This window comes from Dermacentor andersoni, chromosome 1 (assembly GCF_023375885.2).
Source record: "Dermacentor andersoni chromosome 1, qqDerAnde1_hic_scaffold, whole genome shotgun sequence".
Classification (NCBI taxonomy): domain Eukaryota; kingdom Metazoa; phylum Arthropoda; class Arachnida; order Ixodida; family Ixodidae; genus Dermacentor; species Dermacentor andersoni.
Window position 1 is genome coordinate 309,863,307 of NC_092814.1, and position 18,863 is coordinate 309,882,169.

The following is an 18,863-nucleotide window of genomic DNA, read 5'->3' on the forward strand; positions in this document are numbered from 1 at the left end:
AACGCCCACGCCAATTTGCAGTATCAGCCCGAATTGGTTTGAAAGAAAGAACAACGAAAAATAAAAGGAAAAGAGACCGGGGAGAAGTGCCAAGTTGCGTCACTGGGAGAGTGTCCACCGTGCACCTCCATACACGAGCGAACATGACCATGAACTACGCAAGCGCACTATCACCAAGGGGAGAGGGGTTTAAAAAATCTAGAAAAGAAGAGCGTCAGTCCCTGTTGAAAGAGATCTTGACCAAATAGTAGCCAGGAGTCCATTTTGGTGGTACTGAAGAAAACTAACCACGGAGACTGCCCTGCGCCGAGGTGAGGTGAAACTAAGGGGGCCGAATGCACAAACGGTTTCGTCTAGGAACTGTTAGTCGTTCTGCCTTTCTCCAATATGTAGCCGACACGATTGGACAGAAATCTGTTGTTTCGAATCCATCGACAGCGCACGGACTGCTTTGTGAATTTCAGCCTGTTTACAATGACGACAGCGCTGCTCTTAACGACTGCACAGGCGATGAACGAGCAGTATGAGAACTACGCGCGGACAAAAACCAAAAAAGAAATTCGGGAAGAGGATGCGCCCTCATTTGTTCCCTTTGTCTCGTTAGCTTGTTCTCTTTCTTTTTTCTTTCTTTGTTCGGTTCTTTTGAAAGTGTAACGCACCAACTACTCACCGCAAAATCCCGACCCAGCGCCCAGATCTGAGCAAGCATATCCTTCGATTGTTATCATAAACTCATAAATCTGCGTCCGTTCTTTCTTTCTTTCTTTTTTTTTCATAGAGCTTTCAGAGCGCCGCTGATGAGCACAGTGCACAACACAACAAAATATATGTTCGCTTTAATTTAGCGCTGTCCCTGTGGCCATGAGAGTGTCGAAACGCAAGAGCAGGTATAGAAGAAAGGAAGGAGAGGGTGCGAAGTAGAGGGTGTGTTGACTGTCTAGGTTGCTTACCACGTGCTCTCACACCCGCAGTAAAACCGTAAAACTGCAACCAGCAAGCGCCCCGGGATTTTACGCGTATTTCGACCAGTTCTCGTCACGCCCTCGACTTAGCGCACCGGGCTCGTTCGCTGGGACCCCGGGCGGGACAACGGGAGAGGGCGGGAGCGCGCGCGCGATGTGCGCGTGGACAGAAAGAGAGGAGGTAGCGAGGGAGAGAGAGGCCCGCACCACGTGGTGCCGTGCACGGCTCCCCGATGTCCGCGGGCCGCAGCAGTCGCCGGCGCTGGCGCCTCGCGTGGAGGAGCCGGCTTGTCGAGGCTCGGTGTCGGCGAACGCGCGAGAGGAGCATCATCCCGGCGAGCAGCAGCCGCGCGCCGGGTTCGAGCTCCCCTCCAGGGGGCTGATTGCGGTCGTCACGCCGGCTGGTAAAGCACGACGGATTCCGGAACGCCAGGGAGGAGGATCCATGGAGAGACGCGACCCTGCTGCTGTTGCTGCTGCGTTGTGTGAGTGCGACCTCTTGGCCTCGTGGCTCGCCCGGAGGAAGGGTGCCTTCGTTCGCGGTTGAGTTTGAGCGAGCTGTCGCGTCGTCGCCCGGGTTTTCAAGAACAGGTGCGGCTCGACAACGCGGGAACAAAATAGAAAGAGAGAGGAAAAATAATGAGCGGGAACCATTGTATAATGTGATTGTCAAAGTGACTCGATATAGCTTGCTTCCCAGTAGAACCTGCTGAGGCGTGCTCAGGTAGTCTACTCGGCCAGACAGCCGTACACGCACAATGAGGTAGAGGATGGGGGAGGGAAGAGCCAGGGAAAGGCTCGCTTTAAAAAGGAGCGGGCTAGTTCCCTGTCTTTTTCTGATCCCGTCAGAAAATGTAGTGTCGTTCGAAAGACTGTCCCGCCAACCGCAGGACTGCACAAGCTTTTCCCGAGAGCTTCGAGAACCGCGTAGAGAGGTCTGCACAACGTGCAGTATTAATACGCTGCTGCTGGATGAACGTTATTTTCTTTCTCTTTTCCTCGTAGCATTCTGCGTATACAGTCTGCGACAATGACAAATGCATGCACACACTTCTCACATAGGAGGAAGTCAATGACAGGAGACAAGTCAGCTATCCCCACGTGCAGAGAAGGTTGGTGTGTGTGCTAAACGTGTGAGCGAAACTCGGCATGTGCGCCGTTGCCCCTGATTGAAGTCTCTCTGAAGTAGCTGCGAGAGAGAGAGAGGTTTAATGATACGAAATGCAGACCGGTCGGCTACTCTGCGTTGGGGGAAGGGTAAGAGGGAAGGAAAGAGGGAAGAAAAAGGCACATGATGGGTGACGATGATGAGAGGAGGAAGATGTAAAACATATAGTAAGTAATTTGGACTAGTGAAAGCCTACAGCCCAGGCCCGTATTTTAAAAAAGAAAGGACAAGTAAGGCCTGGATGGCCTTAAAACTAGATTTTACGTCTGGCCAAGGGCCTAAAATAACGTGTTCCCAACAGACCATATCTACTGACACTTTAGTACTGGTTTTACTCTAATACTGTCGCGCCTGTCAGAGACAACTCTCAGATTCTTCCTGCTATAGTACTTCCGTAAAACAGCTCGGACATTACGCGCATTGAGCAAAAATCTAACTCTGACGACGCAGATATTATTCGGAAGCCGCGTACTGGTCACGGTAAGCTTCAAGTGACATTATAGTCATTTACGAGACGAAAGGGGGTTAACCGGGGGGCCCGATTTTTGCGAAGGATGTGGGATCGTTCCCCACCTGCGACAAATTTTTTCATCCACTTTCAATTCCATTAATTTATAATTTCTTTATTTCGATTAGTAAGTACAAGTAAAATCCCCTGTGTTGTATTTGGCGTCTCTGTTTGTTGTCTTCTTATGATAGGGTGAATATAGCCATTTGAAAGATTGCACTTATTTTTTTTTCTTTGCCAGCGAGCGTTAAACGGCAGATGTTCGCTTTACACTTGAACAGCGTGCATAACGGCTTTGGAATGCCAAATCTGTCTGGAGTAAGGGGTCGTATTCGAGAAAGAACTGCCATCGGGTGCTTTTACATTGAGATGTGCGTCCAGAAATTTTTCGAGTGATTCATAGGTCAAGGGCTATTTAAGCACTGCGAGAATCACAAACTACCGAACATTTTAGGCACCGTTACTTCAGGGAGTTGCCGGGAGAGCTACCAGTTATATAACGTTTTTTTGATGCGATAGCATCAAATGGCTCATTGAGCGAAAAAGCCGGCGTCCGGCTTCTGTAGCAGCCTAAATTCCCATTGGCTGCGACGCCACGTCATGGGCGCGCCTCGACGGAGCAGAGCGCGCGAAACGGAACACCAGCGCGCCAGGCATTGCGTGAGGGGAGAGGACATCGCTACATCACCCTCGCTCTCGGAAGCCCGTGTTATCGGCGTGTTGCTTGCGCGCACAAGCTCTCGTTTGCGTTCTAACTGCGCCTCGGTAAGGCCAAATCAAAAAAGCGCCAAGCGTATCAAGGAGCTCGCTTGCCCGCAAGTTCCTAACTCGAAGGACTGCTCAGTGGCGTTTAATAAGACATTAATGCTATAGCATTCACAACGCATAAGGAGTGCTTAAGTGTCCTCGGAGTTTTTAAAGCGAAAGCTTTACTAACCGCGTCGAGTCGAGTTTCGCCGTCGCCAGCAATTTGACCTTCATATGACTGCAACTGCGCCGTAGCCTTGGCAACGCATCACGTAACTCGCCGCGCCGAGCTCCGCCGCCACTGCCATCTTGGCGCATGCGCTCTCCGCAGCTGGGTCGCCGCCTGACCACGCGACTCGCCGCGCTCGCCTAGTGAGTGCGAGCTTGGCCATGGATGAGAGCGAGGCCGGACCGTCTTCTCTGGGCGTTGCGCGGGAGCGGAGCTTTTGAGCCGTCGTCGCCAAGCGGCGTCTGACCACCCCGCGGATATCGCCCGGCGAACTGCTTCACTGGAGAGGGTCCGGAACGCAACAGGCGTCGCACCGTCGCGATCAATGCAGCGACCGCGTTCGTGCCCTGTCCGTTTGTGCTGCGACGCGGCAGATGTTCGCGGCGTCTCTTTGCATGTCTAGCCCTTGCGCTTTTCCTGTGGCACAACAGGCGTCGCACCGTCGAACGATGCGTGTCTACGCAAGCCTAATCACAGTCATGTCTAGCCACCGACCTAGGCACAGCCGTCATACCTGGCTTAACGATGATTCATACCTAAGTATAATAATTACAGCTAAATTAAAGGTTAACGAAGTGAAACCAAGACTTAACTAGGCTAAACCGAGCTTTCGCTTTGCATATCCAGGGTTAGCTGAGCTAAGCAGCAGCCAAATTTTCGCCCTTTTCAATTTTCTCTGCCTTCTTTCTTTAAAAGAAATGCGTGCTAGTAGCATTTGCGAAACGGCAACTCGAGCAAGAGAGAGATAGTGAGAGATAAATGAGATTCAAAAGACAAGGAAGTTAACCGGAAGATAGATATCCAGTTTGCTAGCCTCCCCTGGGGAAGGAGATACAGAAAGATAGGGAAAAAATGCACACGCATAGAAATAGAACGATACGAAAACACACACAACAAGAAGGAACGCGGCAGTGTCACAGTCGTTCAAACAGGTCACTTGACCGGATCAACTTCAGCAGCGCCTTCGTCGCCTTCTGGTGTGAACACCGCGTCAGCCAGCACTCCACGATAGTCTCGATAGTCTGCTCAGAAAGCGGCCGGTCGTCGAGGCGTGCCAACGCCGTCACGAGTGACTGTCTCGGGGAGCTGCAGCGAGGACAATGACAGAGGATATGCTCGATTGTTTCCTCGAGCTCGAGCAAGCTTATATACGGAACTATAAGAAAAGCAGAAAAAGCATAGAAGGTTTCAAAGCGTGTCGTGCTTCGCATTTTTTTCTGATGAATTATTACTTTATTTGTACTCTGTTCCATTTTATTTCCATGTAGGCGCTTTTTGTTTTTATTTATTTATTTATTTTTTACCGCAGCTTCGCTGAGTTCCAAACATGTCCGCCTATTACGCATACATAAGAAAGTGTTTACTTTTTTTCTTTTTCGTCTCCTCTAAAGCCGCATTTTGCTGGATATGTATGAGGACGACCTGTCTACGTATATTCACGATCTGTCAGCGCAACAACAGACGAAGACGATGACAGGCTGAGAGGCAACCGTCTATATACTCGGAGGCAACCAACCCAGTGAAGAAGCCTTCCACTCATACCCGTACACCGCACGCTTACCGGGGACAAGCAATCGTAAGCGCAAATGGGACGAGCAAGTGTGGAGTCGCAAAAGAGAGGACGAAAGGAAACAGCGGTGCCATAAATCACGGGTACACAGTGCGGAGAAAAGAACGAACAAAGCGGCTGTAGATATATATAGTCATGTCATATATAGTCATGTCAGTTTTGCGCAGTTTTCTGCGTGTCGCAGAAGAAACAAAGAAACTAGCAGTAGAACAAACTTCTGTTTTCACCTTTGTGTCCCCATAAGTTGTCTCCTATTTATCCACATGCTTGTTGCCTGATGAAAGAGACCAGCAGGACTTCCGTCCGTCTCTTTGACCACTGCTTTCTTCCCCCTTTGATTACGCGTAACATACATCGAGACATTTTTTTTGTTCTGCCAGAAACAAGACTTCCTTATACCAGCATGTGAAACACCACCTACCGATTACACATGACACCCCGACAGAAATCTCCTGAAAAAAGAAAAAAGGAATAATAATAATAAACAGACTAGCTTTTCGCTTCCCCGTGGTGCCGCCTTGATTGCTTTCCTGTGGAAGTTTTTTTTTTTTTTTCAATTCCTGTCCTCCTCCCCTCATGCGCGGCTCCTGTCTCGACGCGAATGATTTTCCCTGTTACGGCGGTTTCTGGAACTGCGAGATGAGAGCGGCTGCTACATCGTCAGCATGCATCCCCCCCCCCCCCCCCCCCCCAGAGTCTTCCTGTTTTGGTTTGGCCCCAAGCATTCGGTCCTTCTAGTGCACTATTCGTAGGGACGGCGCGTCCTAGCGTCGCGACACCCCGAAACGCATTAGCCGAGGCGACGTTTTGTCTCCTGCGCAGGCGGCCGATATAGCTTCCGTTGCGGCGCGAATTTGATGACGAAAGGGCCGGCCATTTCGACCGGCTGACTCGGGAAGAGAGGGAAAAGGGCCATTGGTGTTGTTTCCCAACATTCCTTTTTCTTTCCTTTTTTCTTTTTTTTCTTTTCCTTCGACATTACATAACGTTGTTACGAAAAGGGCAGTTGGCAACGATGCGAGGCTATATTAAAAAAAAAAAACGCTGGTGCGAGTAAGCATAATTATGAGATTAGCACTACTGAAGCACCCAATGCTACTAACCCCCCCCCTACCAAAAATAAAAGGAAACAGAATGAATCTCATAACTTTTCCTTTTTATGTATTTCTCTATTCTTTTTGACCGCAGTCGTGGCATAAAAGATCAGCGTCCGTCCTTCTGTCATTATTTTTTTTCGTACTTCGAAGTGGCTCGTTTTGTGCGTGTTTCTGTTCTCAGTGAAATGTCGCTATTCTATGGCTTTCAGCGACATGGCTTTACCTCGCTCTCTATTTGATTATTCTGTGTTCTTTTTTTCTTTGTTTCTTCTAACTGCTACAGCTTCCACGGGGCACTGAACAACAACGCGAAATTCCATCAAAAGCCACTTCGTTAGGCAAAAAAAGGCAAAAGAGGTAGTTAGGGAGACTATGGAAGCCAAACAAAGGGGCTATAGCGTAAAACTATTACAAACTTTTCTATTCCAATTGTGCAATCAGCCCTGCGCGATTGGTCAAAAACTTTTTGGGACCACCTCCACTTAGCTTGTCTGTCACGCGACGTCACGAAAAACGCGATAGCTTCCCATCTGATATGACGTGTACACACTGATTATGCATGATTTGACTGAACAAAAGAAAAATAGTTATTTCTGATTCGACCCCTTTTCACCATTAACCCTCGACTATTGGTTAAAAGTTTTCGGGTTGCATCCACTTCACATGCCTGTCACGCGACGTCACAAAACCGCAAAACCTCACCGCGTCAAAGTGACGTGTACGCGTTAAAGATGCAATAATATGCCGAACAAAGTTGAATTTTCTTCTGAATAGCCGCAGGCGGCCCCATTCCGAAAGGAATAAGAGATGGCTGCCGCCGATAGCTCACGCACTGGCTACCCGCACCTGCCGGAGAGCATGGGTTTATTTGCGTGTAATAAAACTTTGTGTGGCCGTGTAACGGTTTCGAGCACATTCGGCACGTTTACGACCTCGTTCTGCCAAATCTTCTTTGCTGAGGATCCGTTTTAGCGCGATTCTTAAGCTTCCGTTGCATGCCGCCGCGGATGTCGACGAGCCACCGCAAGCGAAGTAAGGGAAAGCAGACCAATCGCGAACGCCGGCACCACCCTCTTCATGTGGTTATCGATTTTCAGTGCAGGGGCTCGGCCCCATCGAATCCTTTTCAACTTGAGCGTGCTGCTCGCCTCTTGTCAGCCAATTAGACAAGACAAGTCGCTCAGTGTAGACAATGTTATTCGTTTTTCAAGCAAACAAAAGTGACCTCCTATGAACGAGGACACCGTTTGATTGGTCTCTTCAGACAACCCTACTGGTCACCGCCTGATGTTTACGTCGGCGGTTACGCAAATTTGACGTGCGGAGATTGGAATAAAAACATATTGGAATAGTTTTACGTTATAGGGCCCAATTTTCGTCTGCTGAATTTCGCGCTGATATCTTAGCGCCGGTATACGTTAGTGTGACGTCACAAATTCCAAGATATTTTCTTTTAACTTGGCCGTTTTGACGAAGGAAAGCTTTTCGATGTTGGCTGCACGGAGTCTGACAGTTCCTGTAAACATCTTTATCGGCGAGGAAAAGCATAGCCTCGAACTAAAAAGCCGCGTCGCTCTTCCCCTCACACTCGTATGTGCGGATCGAAACGGAGGTCGCGGGTTCGATCCTCATCGCGGCAGCCTCATATCAGCGGTAGGAACCCGTTAAACAATCCCAAGGGGTTAAAATTATTACTGAGTCCACCACTATGGCGTGCTTCATAATCCGATTGGGGTTTTGGTATGTGCAGCCCCATAATTCAATTAAAGTTTAACGCTTCAGTCACGATGCGATGTGCCGTGTGAGGCAATGACAATGCTAACACTTTTCGGAGGTTGTAAACAATGACGTACAACAACGCCTCAAGCAAACACTTCTCGCTGTGTGTGTGTTCTGTGTACCACGCAGACAAACAGTAGTGGTGCAGGCAAAGCAATTAACGTTTAACATCGATCACGATTGTATTGCGCTTACAAGCGCAATACAATCATGAACTTCTACCAATGAGCCCCGTTCGTTGCTTTACTCGACTCAGCAATCCAGTTTAAACGCTGAAGAAATTAAACATTCGCCGTCGACATCACGGCTACTTATCGTCAGTCAAAGCAAACAGCACAGAAAGCTTCGCTTACATCGATTCCCACAGTGCGTGGGATCCGCATAATTTTGCTTTCTTCTTCAGTTTCACTGCCTCTTACCAAGCCTCCTCAGTGTAATGTAAGAGAAATGTTTTGGCTATCGCAGTAGTGCAGCTTACTAATTCAGGTTAACACAATAATTTTCTTTAAGCTCTATAATGAGTAAATTACACGGCTGTGATAGACAAAAGGGGACCCAAAGAGAAAGAACAAGTCAATTTAGACTGATATAAAGCATTCTTTGAATGCTCCATTTTTGTCAATTTTGCGGTAATTGGTGGTAATCAGAAGAGAAAAATTTAGAGGACGCTTAAGCTGAGCGGAACGCGATAGCTTTTAAAGACCCCTGAGTGCTTCTCACGCTTCCAGGCAACTGCAGCTTATGTGACCATAATGTTTACCGGGAAACGCTGGCGGCGAGCGCTATGCACGAAGGCGAGCTTTCTGGTAGAAACGCGGCTTCTTGTGTGGGCCGCGATGCGGCGGAGGCGAGATCTGGAGATGTTTCAAGGAACCGGGCGCGCCGCTTTATGACCTTTGAGATTTGTGCGCGCAAATCAGTGAGGCCATGGCCGCTCCATGTGTGGTAGAAACGCTGGAAAAGGGGTTTGTGTTTTTTTATTTAGTTTTCGCATAACAGAATCATGTTTCCCCGTACATTCAAATTACAATCCGACACTATCATGTCTGTAGGTTGTGTGTAAGTCGTGCTTTACGATTTTTCTACGTACGTTACCTTGAGAAATTCAATTCGTTCAGTAATTTCCTTGCGCCATTTGGAGGGCCTGCGTGGTTGGGTATGCGTGGTTCGAAATTCTTTTTGCCGAAGCGACGGGATCCTCAACGCTCTCGCGTTAATAAAAGTTATATTTCCTTTCTTTATGTTTTTCATGTTGTCCCCTAGTTGGACCCGTTGTGGAAGAGGAAACTTCTTGAAACATGCTAAGTTCATTCTTTAACTCGTTTAAAATGAAATTTAGTTCGGTTTTATAGATAAAGAATTAACTAAGCCCAAGCACGCGCCGTCAAAATTCATGAAGTAAAGGCGAACAGATCTGGGAACTTCTGTTGCGACTGGGAGTCCGAAGATGTGGAATGCGCTTTGCTCGTGGAGAAGTAAGGGAACGTGGGGCTGGGCCCGATATCCAGGACGTTTTACAAAGAAGTTTATATTACATATTTACAAGACATTGGAAGTAATACCTAAAAAGTTCTTGAAGTTGTAGCAGCCGATGCCTCCAGGCGACCGTCGTTCTTTTTATCCCCTGCGAGGTCATTGTTCAGTCGCATACCCCAATCCGGCGTCAGGAGACCGATGATATCAGGTCCCACCAATCCGGAGGTTTGTTGCCCTTTCCCTCCGAAGGGAACTTTGTCGGAAGCACACGCAGGGGATGGGGGATCGCACACTGACTCCCTCTCAGGCGTGGACGTGCCAATTCGGGCGGCTGACAGGTGATGGACCGTATCCTTGCTAATTGCCCAAACCTCTCCTGACCGAGGTACTCCACTGCTGGCCATAAATGATCCGTTTTGAGAACCATTTTGACGAGGCCGTCGGCCCGTTCCCCATAATCGCGCTAGCCGTGACCGGAGGTTGTCGCGGGGTCAACGGCCGATCACAACACTTCCAAGACGGCGTCGCCGCCTGTCGTTAACCTTTTGCGTCTTTTATGGCCTTACCATGGCCACGTAGTCGCGCGGCAGGAGTGGATATTTTGGTATTGTAGATGAGGAATTTACAAATACAGTTCGACTTATTTTTCTCTGTAGTGTCCATTTAAGGGCTCGAAACAGAGTTTGTCGCGTCTGTTCGTCCTCTCCGTTACGCTGCCGTAGTGTTGTCGTCGTGTCGTCGTCGTAAGGTCGCTTCCCCATCCTCAGCGTCACCTTGACCCTGTAAAGAAAATGATGCCCACTAACTCCACTGGCAGTCGAATTCATTCACGCTCTCGTGGCAATGTGCATTCGGAAGCCGGACGCGCTAAGCACTGCGCTATCAAGAAACTTGGAAATTTGTGCCGGTTTTCGTGGGCCACGCTGACTTTTCAAGCGTTGGCGCGCGTGCATTTATTTCGGAGGCCATATGGCAGGAAACACTGTAGCTGGGGCGAAGACTGCGTTTTGTGCGTCGCAATGTAGTTCTGGAGAAGAGGGCGGTGTCCTCTGCACCAGCCTGCTGCTGTCGTAGTCAACGAATTCGATTCGCTGATTCCGGCGAGGTCACAAAAAAGGCACGACAGGGCTTTAACGGTATTCTCATACTGCTGTGCTCGACAAGTTCCACGACCGACCTCCGTCGGAAGGGACCGTCCTCCGACGCAGACCTGTCTATATGCTATCAGCAAGTGGCACAGTTTCACCCAAACAGTTCCCAAATAATTCCTTCCGCCGCAAAAGTCGCGATTTCGTTTACCCAAACGCACTTAAGGCGATGTTCTTCCGAACAGAACCAGTGTTACTGGACGGCAATCCTTACGCTTGTTGCCTTTGTCTGCTCGCCTTTTGCCGACGCCGCTCTGGGCCTCCAGTGAACGCGTCGCAGGAACAAGCGTATAGTAAATAGGCGCGGAGTTTATTGGATATCCTGTTGAAGGAGAAAACTTTCACCTTGCTATTCCGTTTTGCCTATGGAAGAAATGAAGTAAGGATAGAGGAGAACACGTGCATTTTCACACACGTGCATTGAAAAGATCATAACTAGATACAGATAAAAGAGAAAGAGAGAGAGAAAGACCACACAAATACGCAAGCACGATGCATGAATAATACACGTGTAAACGTGTATGAGTTGAGAGAAATAAAACCAAACGCCAGGGGAACGTTCGCAATTTGTCATGTAGGTGCGCGTAGCCTATTTCGTTGTTCACTGCAATAACAAAAGTCGTCACAAAACTCACAAACGCAATGACGAGTGCAGGAAATGCTCGCTTGCAGTCACGAACGCTTCTTCCGGCGTTCAGGGACCCTGTAAACAAGTGCAGCGATCGGGCAACAACAGCAACAAAAAGTGGGTGGTACGGTGAGAACGGAAGGAAGGCGGCCGCAAACCACGTAGCTGACATTGAATGCTGTAGGGTGAAATTTGCCAAGCACGTGACCTCGTAGGGGAAATGTGCCCTTGCAGCCTCTCTCTTGGGAAAAAAAGAGAAAAGATATACTCTGCATAATGCACTCCCAACGGTGACCCAGGAAACTTGGCATTGCATTAGTCTACGCACTCACACACTCCACCGACTATCCTTACCCCTCCTCTCACCTCCCCCCCTCGCCATAAAAAATAAATAAATAAACAAAGGAGTCCTAAAAGCTCGCTGTTCTCGATTTGCTTGCCTCCTTTAATGGAAGATGGAGCTACGGCCATTTGGGGAAGAAACCGAACGAAAGCAATATAACCATCCCACGAGACTTCTGGTGCCGCTATTTGTCGAGCTAGTTTTGTGGTAGACAAAAAAAAATTTAAAAAAAAAATTCTCAGACGAAAAGTCTGGGGCGTTGTGTCTGTTTTCTTTTCCTCTCAAAAAGCGAAAGGGGGTCTCGCCCTTCTTCATTTTTTTATGTAATTTTTCTTTCTTTCCCGAAACTTCACTGCAGCCAAACTTCCGTTACGATTTTTCATTTGCCCAAACAGTAGTCGCACGCGAGGAGCATAAAAGTAGACGCCAGTTAACAAAGCCAACGCGGCGAACCTCGCTGAAGTCCGCCGCTGCTGCTGTTTCTGGTGCGGCCGCTCCTTCACCGTGTGCAAGTGAGGAAAAAAAGAAGCTATATATATAGCGGACGACCGCGCTGCGGCGGGGTTATTTCGCACAAGTGCTCCGAAGACGCTTTATAGCTACAGCCGCCGAGATGTGCTCGGATCCTTTCGCCTAGTGCCTCGCTTCGCACAGCGCGGGAGCTGACGCGGGCGCGTCCGGAAGGCGCGCACGAACCGTCGAGAAAACAAAGCGACGTCTTCCCCGCCGCGGCTCCCTTCTCCTCCCCTTGTCCTAAATTATGCCTCTCCTTTGTCGTGCCCGTTTACTTCTGCCGCTGTTCTCCCGATAACATGACGTTTCTGGCCATTCGTTTCCACGCGCGGCCTCGTTTCACTCGTCTCTCTCTAGCTCCGTCCCGTGGGCGCACGACGTCGCGCTTTCCAGTTCCGTATAGCTCAGTACGCGCTCGCAGAGACCGATAGCCCGTGTTCACACGCACACAGACACGCGAACATACACGCGCACAACAAAACCTCCCGCGCTAGAACTGTTCGTAAGAGTGCACGTAAACTAGTCATGCTGAACATATTATTAGAGAGAGCGGCCGGCCACTGGCCCCAACAGTATTACAATACCAAGAACCGTTCCTCTAGATTTTGTTTTTCGTAGCATGAATATATAAACGATATGTAGGCGCATAGTTACGCGAGAAGCGTAAATGATAAGGCAAGGTTCGAGCACCGCAAGGCGATTCAATCGGCGACCTCTAGCGTCAAGACCCAGGTAACCAAGAGTATTAAGGGCCAAATATGCTCGGGACTCAGATCTCTTTCGAAGGCTCTGTAGAAGGGCTCGCCCGCCTTGGTCATTTGCGAGCCTCGATTGTTCGTTGGCAATTCCTCACGTTCCGGCTAAGCGGAGTTCTCCTTTGGCGGTAACGCGTTCGCTCGTACTGGAACATCTTGAGACTGAATATGCACGTCATCTTCAAATTTTTACTGATGGCTCTGTGGACAAGGTCAGAGGATCTAGTGCAGCTGCTTTTCACATTCCCTCCTTGAAGTATGATTGGTCGGTTCGCTTCACTGCAGTCGTGTCCTCCACAACGGCCGAAAGCGTTGCCATTGACGCAGCTCTAAAGAAGCTACGGTTTTGTACGCCTCAACCTGTTGTCATTCTTACAGATTCAAAATCCGCCCTTCAAAGGTTAGAGCATGGGTTCCCTACTGATGCCTTATGTCTAAGCTCCCTACGCTCGGTGCACAATCTCCATATGAAAGGCTTCTCCATACGTTTCCAATGGGTGCCCTCGCACATAGGTATCATAGGAAACGAGATGGCGGACAGCCTCGCCCATAGAGCGCCGTCTGGGAATCCATTGAGAAAAGTGCCTCAAGAGGACAAGAGACTCTTCAGAGAAGCGGTGTTGTGCCACTTCAGTTCTTTGTGGAGCTCACCTCACAAGCCATGTGTGACCAAGGGTCTCAAAAGAAACCAAGCCACTTTACTGCTCCGCATTCGCACGGGCTCTGCTCGTACCCCTGCGTGGATGTATAAGACTGGCCTGGCGTTGTCTCCATGTTCAACGTGTGGTGTTTGCGGTGACATAGAACATTACCTTATGTGCTGTACTCTGTATAACGCGGAAAGGAGTGTGTTATTCGGGTCCCTCAAGAAGACAGGAATTTCTCACAGTTCTCTTCAGGACATTGTTTTCTCGCGCGGGAACCAGTTGTGTAGGAAGGAGGTTTCTCGCCTTCTTTTAAATTACCTGCAGGACACGGATTTGGCCTCCACATGGTGACCTTAGGAGTGACTATGTGAAGTTGTGAGGTCTGTGTCTGATTTATGTGATTTATGTATTTTAAGTGTCACTACGGTTGAGCAATTGCCGGCAGCAACTGCAAGGCTAATCCCACCGGTAGCCTACAACCACTCAGCTCAACTCAACTCAATCGGCGATGCAACGCCCATTTCGTCGTTGCTCAGATGTCGCATATGTGGCCCTGTAACGTAAAGCTATTCCAATCTGTTTTTATTACCATATCCGGACGTCAAATTTACGTAGCCGCCAAAGCAAGCATCAAACGGCAACCCGCTTCGTTGTTTGAAAAGCCGAATCAGACTCTCTCCTCGTTCATGGGAGGTCACTTTGGTTTGCTTTAGAAGCGAGTAGAATTACCGACATTGAGCGGTTTTCCTTATCTGATGGGCTGACAAGAGGCGAGAAACAGGCTGGAGTGGAGAGGGTTTCGATGGGGTCGAGCCAGCTCAGTGAAACTAGATAACCGGATGAGAAGGGTGGTGTCGGCGTCTACGATTGGTCCGCTTCCCTTTACTTAGGTTGCGGTAGCTGGTCGAAAACCGCGACGGCGTGCAACGGAAGGTTAAAAATGCCGCTGGAACTAGAGTGTACTTGACAATGGTCGAGTGTGCGGAACGGCGCTGTCTGGCTGAGGGTCTGAGTTTGGAAAAATTGTGCGAGGGCGCTGCGAGCGAACTGGATTGGGGCGGAGAGGCGCTTCGCGGCATATTCAACGTAATTTCGCGGCGGGCGCTGAGACCGATTACGCACGTAAGCTCTTATAATGGCGATTTATTCCGACTGCAAATTTACATTGACACCTTTTTGCTATGTATGCATATTTGTGACATGGGTTATACAACATGACGCCTTCGATTTTGCTGTCGTTGTCAAGTGCGTCGTCTGCTAGCGTGCGCGCGTTCGTTGCGCGGACGCTGGCGGACGTTCAGTTTTTCTCGCAGAAAGTCTGTGCATTAAACCTTTTATGGTTTTACTTGCGTTGGTGCGCCCGTGACTCTTGTCGGCCGGTACAATGGTAGTTTCAGCCAGGTGAATTGCTATTTTTAACATTATTTTGTAAAAGTAACACATAATTTGTGCCATGGAAGCCGCCTATCTGCAACATGAAGCTACGTAAGAAAATTTTATTGGTATCTTGCCATTTTACGCACGCTTCTGGTTGGTGGAATATTGATCAAGGACAACGATCGCAATAAACAATACTATAGTGAAATAAATTAGGTTTATTGACTGCGTGGCGCGAAGAGATGCAGATGACCAATGTACTTCTCGGTAAATCTAAGGGTACACATACATATATATCCCACGACATATATGTAAGAGAAAAATTATCAAATATTATAAGTGCGCTCATTGAAAAAGTGAGAACACCCGACCGCAATAAGCGTGTTTCGTTTAAAAGCTGCACCAATTACTGGACGCGTTAATATGAACAACAGTGTTAGGGAAAATATATTGCCTATGTGCTCAGATTTAATCGGGGAGACCGGGAAGTATTTACCGAAGTAATCTCCGTGGCTTATCTGGCGATCTCCTTCAACGTGCCAGCAGGCGAAATGAAGTTGAAACATATAGTATAATTGAATGATATTTGCTATTCAGATTGTATTCGACGTGAGAATTCGCTATTAAAAATGATCGGATAGCAGTTTCCGTTCGAATGCAACGCACAACAACACTTTTGAAGTCTCGAAGGTGAGGGGCCGATGCAAGTGAGGACTCGTATTCCGAATGATTGTGTCGCCGGAGAGCCGCAGCTGTTGCGTAGAGGCGCGCTAGTTCCTGAAAGAATTAGCGCACGGGTGCTAATCGGTTCAGCTGAACAAGTTCCTAGCTCTCATTCAATTTCGTGGCAGCCTGCAAATCTGCTAACTTGATTCAGACAACGAAAACGTTTTTTTTTTTTTTTTTTTTTGACAGTATCACCGTATCTGCAACCCATGAAAACTGGGTGCCTGGTGTGGTACCACACTTGTCTCCTTCAACGAACACAGCAGATCTACAAATATATCAGCGTGTATGTGAGTCATGCCGTTCCTTTAACTGCTTTATTGTTGTCCTCATGATAGTGCACCGGATAACGGAAAGCAGCCGTATTTAATACAGAAGCCGTTTAGTTGAGCGGACGTATATTTGGGAACGGCATTACATTTAGGTATGAAATGTGAGATAAGTGTAACATGTTTTTTCTCATAAATCAGACTCTAGAATAATTTCTTTCGTTTAATTCCCCTAGAAAAAAGCCGAAGGACGCAACTACATTGTCTTTTTTTAATTAAAAATATTCGGGCGTTTTAGGTCTGGCGATATGTGATTATGAGCCACCCTGTTCATTCCTCACCCCCTGGGGTTCTTTAAACGAGCTCCTAAACAAAAGTACACGAGTGTTTTTCCATTTAGTTCCCATCAAATTCCGCGACCTGGTTTGAACCCGTGAGCTCGAGTTTAGCAGCGCAACACCATATCCACTACGTCGCCAAATTAGGCTACCACGCCGCTTTTTTTTTTCTTCTTTTTTTCTCTTTTTGTTAAGCATGGACTGGACAAAAATTTTAGGCGGCTTACGGGCCAAAGATTACCATATATAATGGCTTCCTAAACCTGTTTTCGGTGCCTGAGGTCCGATCGCAATAAAAGAATCCGTACCAATCACTCCGCATTCTGTTACTCGAGGAAGACGAAAACATGAATGGAATGTTGCACTGCAGTTATACTTCCTTTTTCTATCAGAGTACTTCCCGTAAATCTGAGTACAGGGTGCCGAATGGTGCACATATGTTTTACTTGTTGAAGCGGCAAGCAGAAAGTTTACATATGTTTTTCCATCTCCGTTTCATAAGACCTACTGATGGAAAACAATATGCGCAAAAATGCACACGAGAGATACATGCTGCTTGAATAACAAGAAAAATATTTGTTCTCCAAAGGGAACAGTACAATAACATAGTAGAATGAAAGCCGACTCGCGGCCTCAATGCACGCGCAATCACCGAGCTGCATTTAAAAAAAATGGAATAAAGAACACAAAGAAAGGCATCTATTCCTAAGGCATAAATACATGTCATATGCAATTATAGACACCGTTTGAGCGGTCTGAACGCATATACCAGCGCGCGAAGTAGTACGAATGACCTTTCCGAGAAGGATCGTCAGCAGTTTCCAAAGGCGCGACCTTGTTAAGGCCCAACCCAGTTCGATCGCAGCGCCACCACAGTACTTTTCGTCGTCGCGCGCCTCATTGCAAAGCATGCGCCGCCCCAGCTGCTCATCCCACTCAACAGTATTCTAGCACACTCTAGCTGGAACGGATCCTCAGCAAAGAAGAGTTGGCAGAGCGATATCCTATATATACGTGCCGAAAGGGCTCGATAACGTTATACTGCCACGCAAAAAGTTTTATTATGCGCAAATAAACCCATGCTCTCCGGCAAGTGCGAGTAGCCAGTGCCAGAGTGATCGGCGGGTAGCCATCTTCTATTCCTTTCGGAATGGGGCAGTCTCCGGCTATTTAGAGAACATTTTTGTTTCCTCCGGCATATTAATGCATCTCTAACGCGTACTCGTCACTTTGGCGCTGTAAGTTCTCGTGGTTTTGTGACGTCGCGTGACAGGCGAAGTGGGCGCAGCCCAAAAACTTTTCACCAATAGCAGAGGGTTAATGGCGAAAAAGGCGTCGCATCAGAAATAATTGTTTCCCGTTGGTTCTCTCTAATCGTGCATAATCAGTGTGCAGATTTCATGGGCCCTATAACGTAAAACTATTCCAATATCTTTTTATTCCAATCTCCTGGCTCCAAATTTACGTAACCGCCGACGCAAGCATCGGGCGGTCACCCGCAGGGTTGTCTGAACAGACCAATCGAACGCTATCCTCGTTCATAGGAGGTCACTTTTGTTTTCTTGGAAAACGAATATCATTGCTTATACTGAGCGGCTTGTCTTATCTAATTGGCTGACAAGAGGTGAGGAGCACGCTCAAGTAGAGAGGGATTCGCTGGGGCCGAGCCATCGCACTGAAAATCGATAACCGGATGAAGAGGGTGGTCCCGGAATCTGTAATTTGTCCGCTTTTCCTTACTTAGCTTGCGGTGGCTGGTCGAAAATCACGGCGACATGCAGCGGAAGCTTAAGAATGACGCTAAAACGGATCCTCAGCAAAGAAGAGTCGGCAGAACGAGGTCGCAAACGTGCCCAAAGTGCTCGAAAACGTTACACGGCCACGCAAAAAGTTTTACTATACGCAAATAAACCCATGCTCTCCGGCAAGTGCGAGTAGCTAGTGCCTGAGCGATCGGCGGCAGCAATCTTTTATTCATTTCGGAACGGGGCCGCCTACCGCTATTCAGAAGAAAATTCAGCTTTGTTCGGCATATTAATGCATCTTTAACGCGTACACGTCACTTTGACGTGATGAGTTCTTGCGGTTTTGTGATGTCGCGTGACAGGCAGGTAAAGTGGGTGCACTCCGAAAACTTTTCACCAATAGCGGAGGGCTAATGGAAGAAAGCGTCGAATCAGAAATAACAATTTTTCTTTTGTTCGGTCAAATCATGCATAATCACTGTGTACACGTCATATCAGATGGGGAGCTATCGCGTTTTTCGTGAAGTCGCGTGACATACAGCCGTGGCGGCTCGAAATATGTTTGACCAATCGTGGAAGGCTGATTGCAGCATTGTAATACAAAAGTTTGCAATGGCTTTACCTTATAGCGCACATGGTTCGCATTCTACTGAAGGAGAAAACAAGGACTGTTCGGCAGCTCAGATGTATGGATACGGCACTTATGACACTATGTATTCACATCAGTGTGGTGCTCCAAATGAAGAAAATAGGCCAGGCGTGATGCGATTTCGAAGCTTTTCATGTTTTTCTTGCTTTTTTTGCCTTGCGGAATACTGGGATGCGATAATATAACAAA

The 18,863-nt window shown here is 48.1% G+C and overlaps 1 protein-coding gene across 1 annotated transcript in view; it reads left to right on the forward strand.

Moving 5' to 3' along the window:
- Positions 1-215: 215 nt before the first annotated feature.
- Positions 216-18,863, forward strand: part of LOC126548497 (Golgi-associated plant pathogenesis-related protein 1-like) — a 153,735-nt gene continuing 135,087 nt past the window's right edge. Inside the window, exon 1 of the mRNA XM_050196707.3 lies at positions 216-1,447. The gene's annotated coding sequence lies outside the window, so the exon portion shown is untranslated. The remainder of the gene's footprint in view (positions 1,448-18,863) is intronic.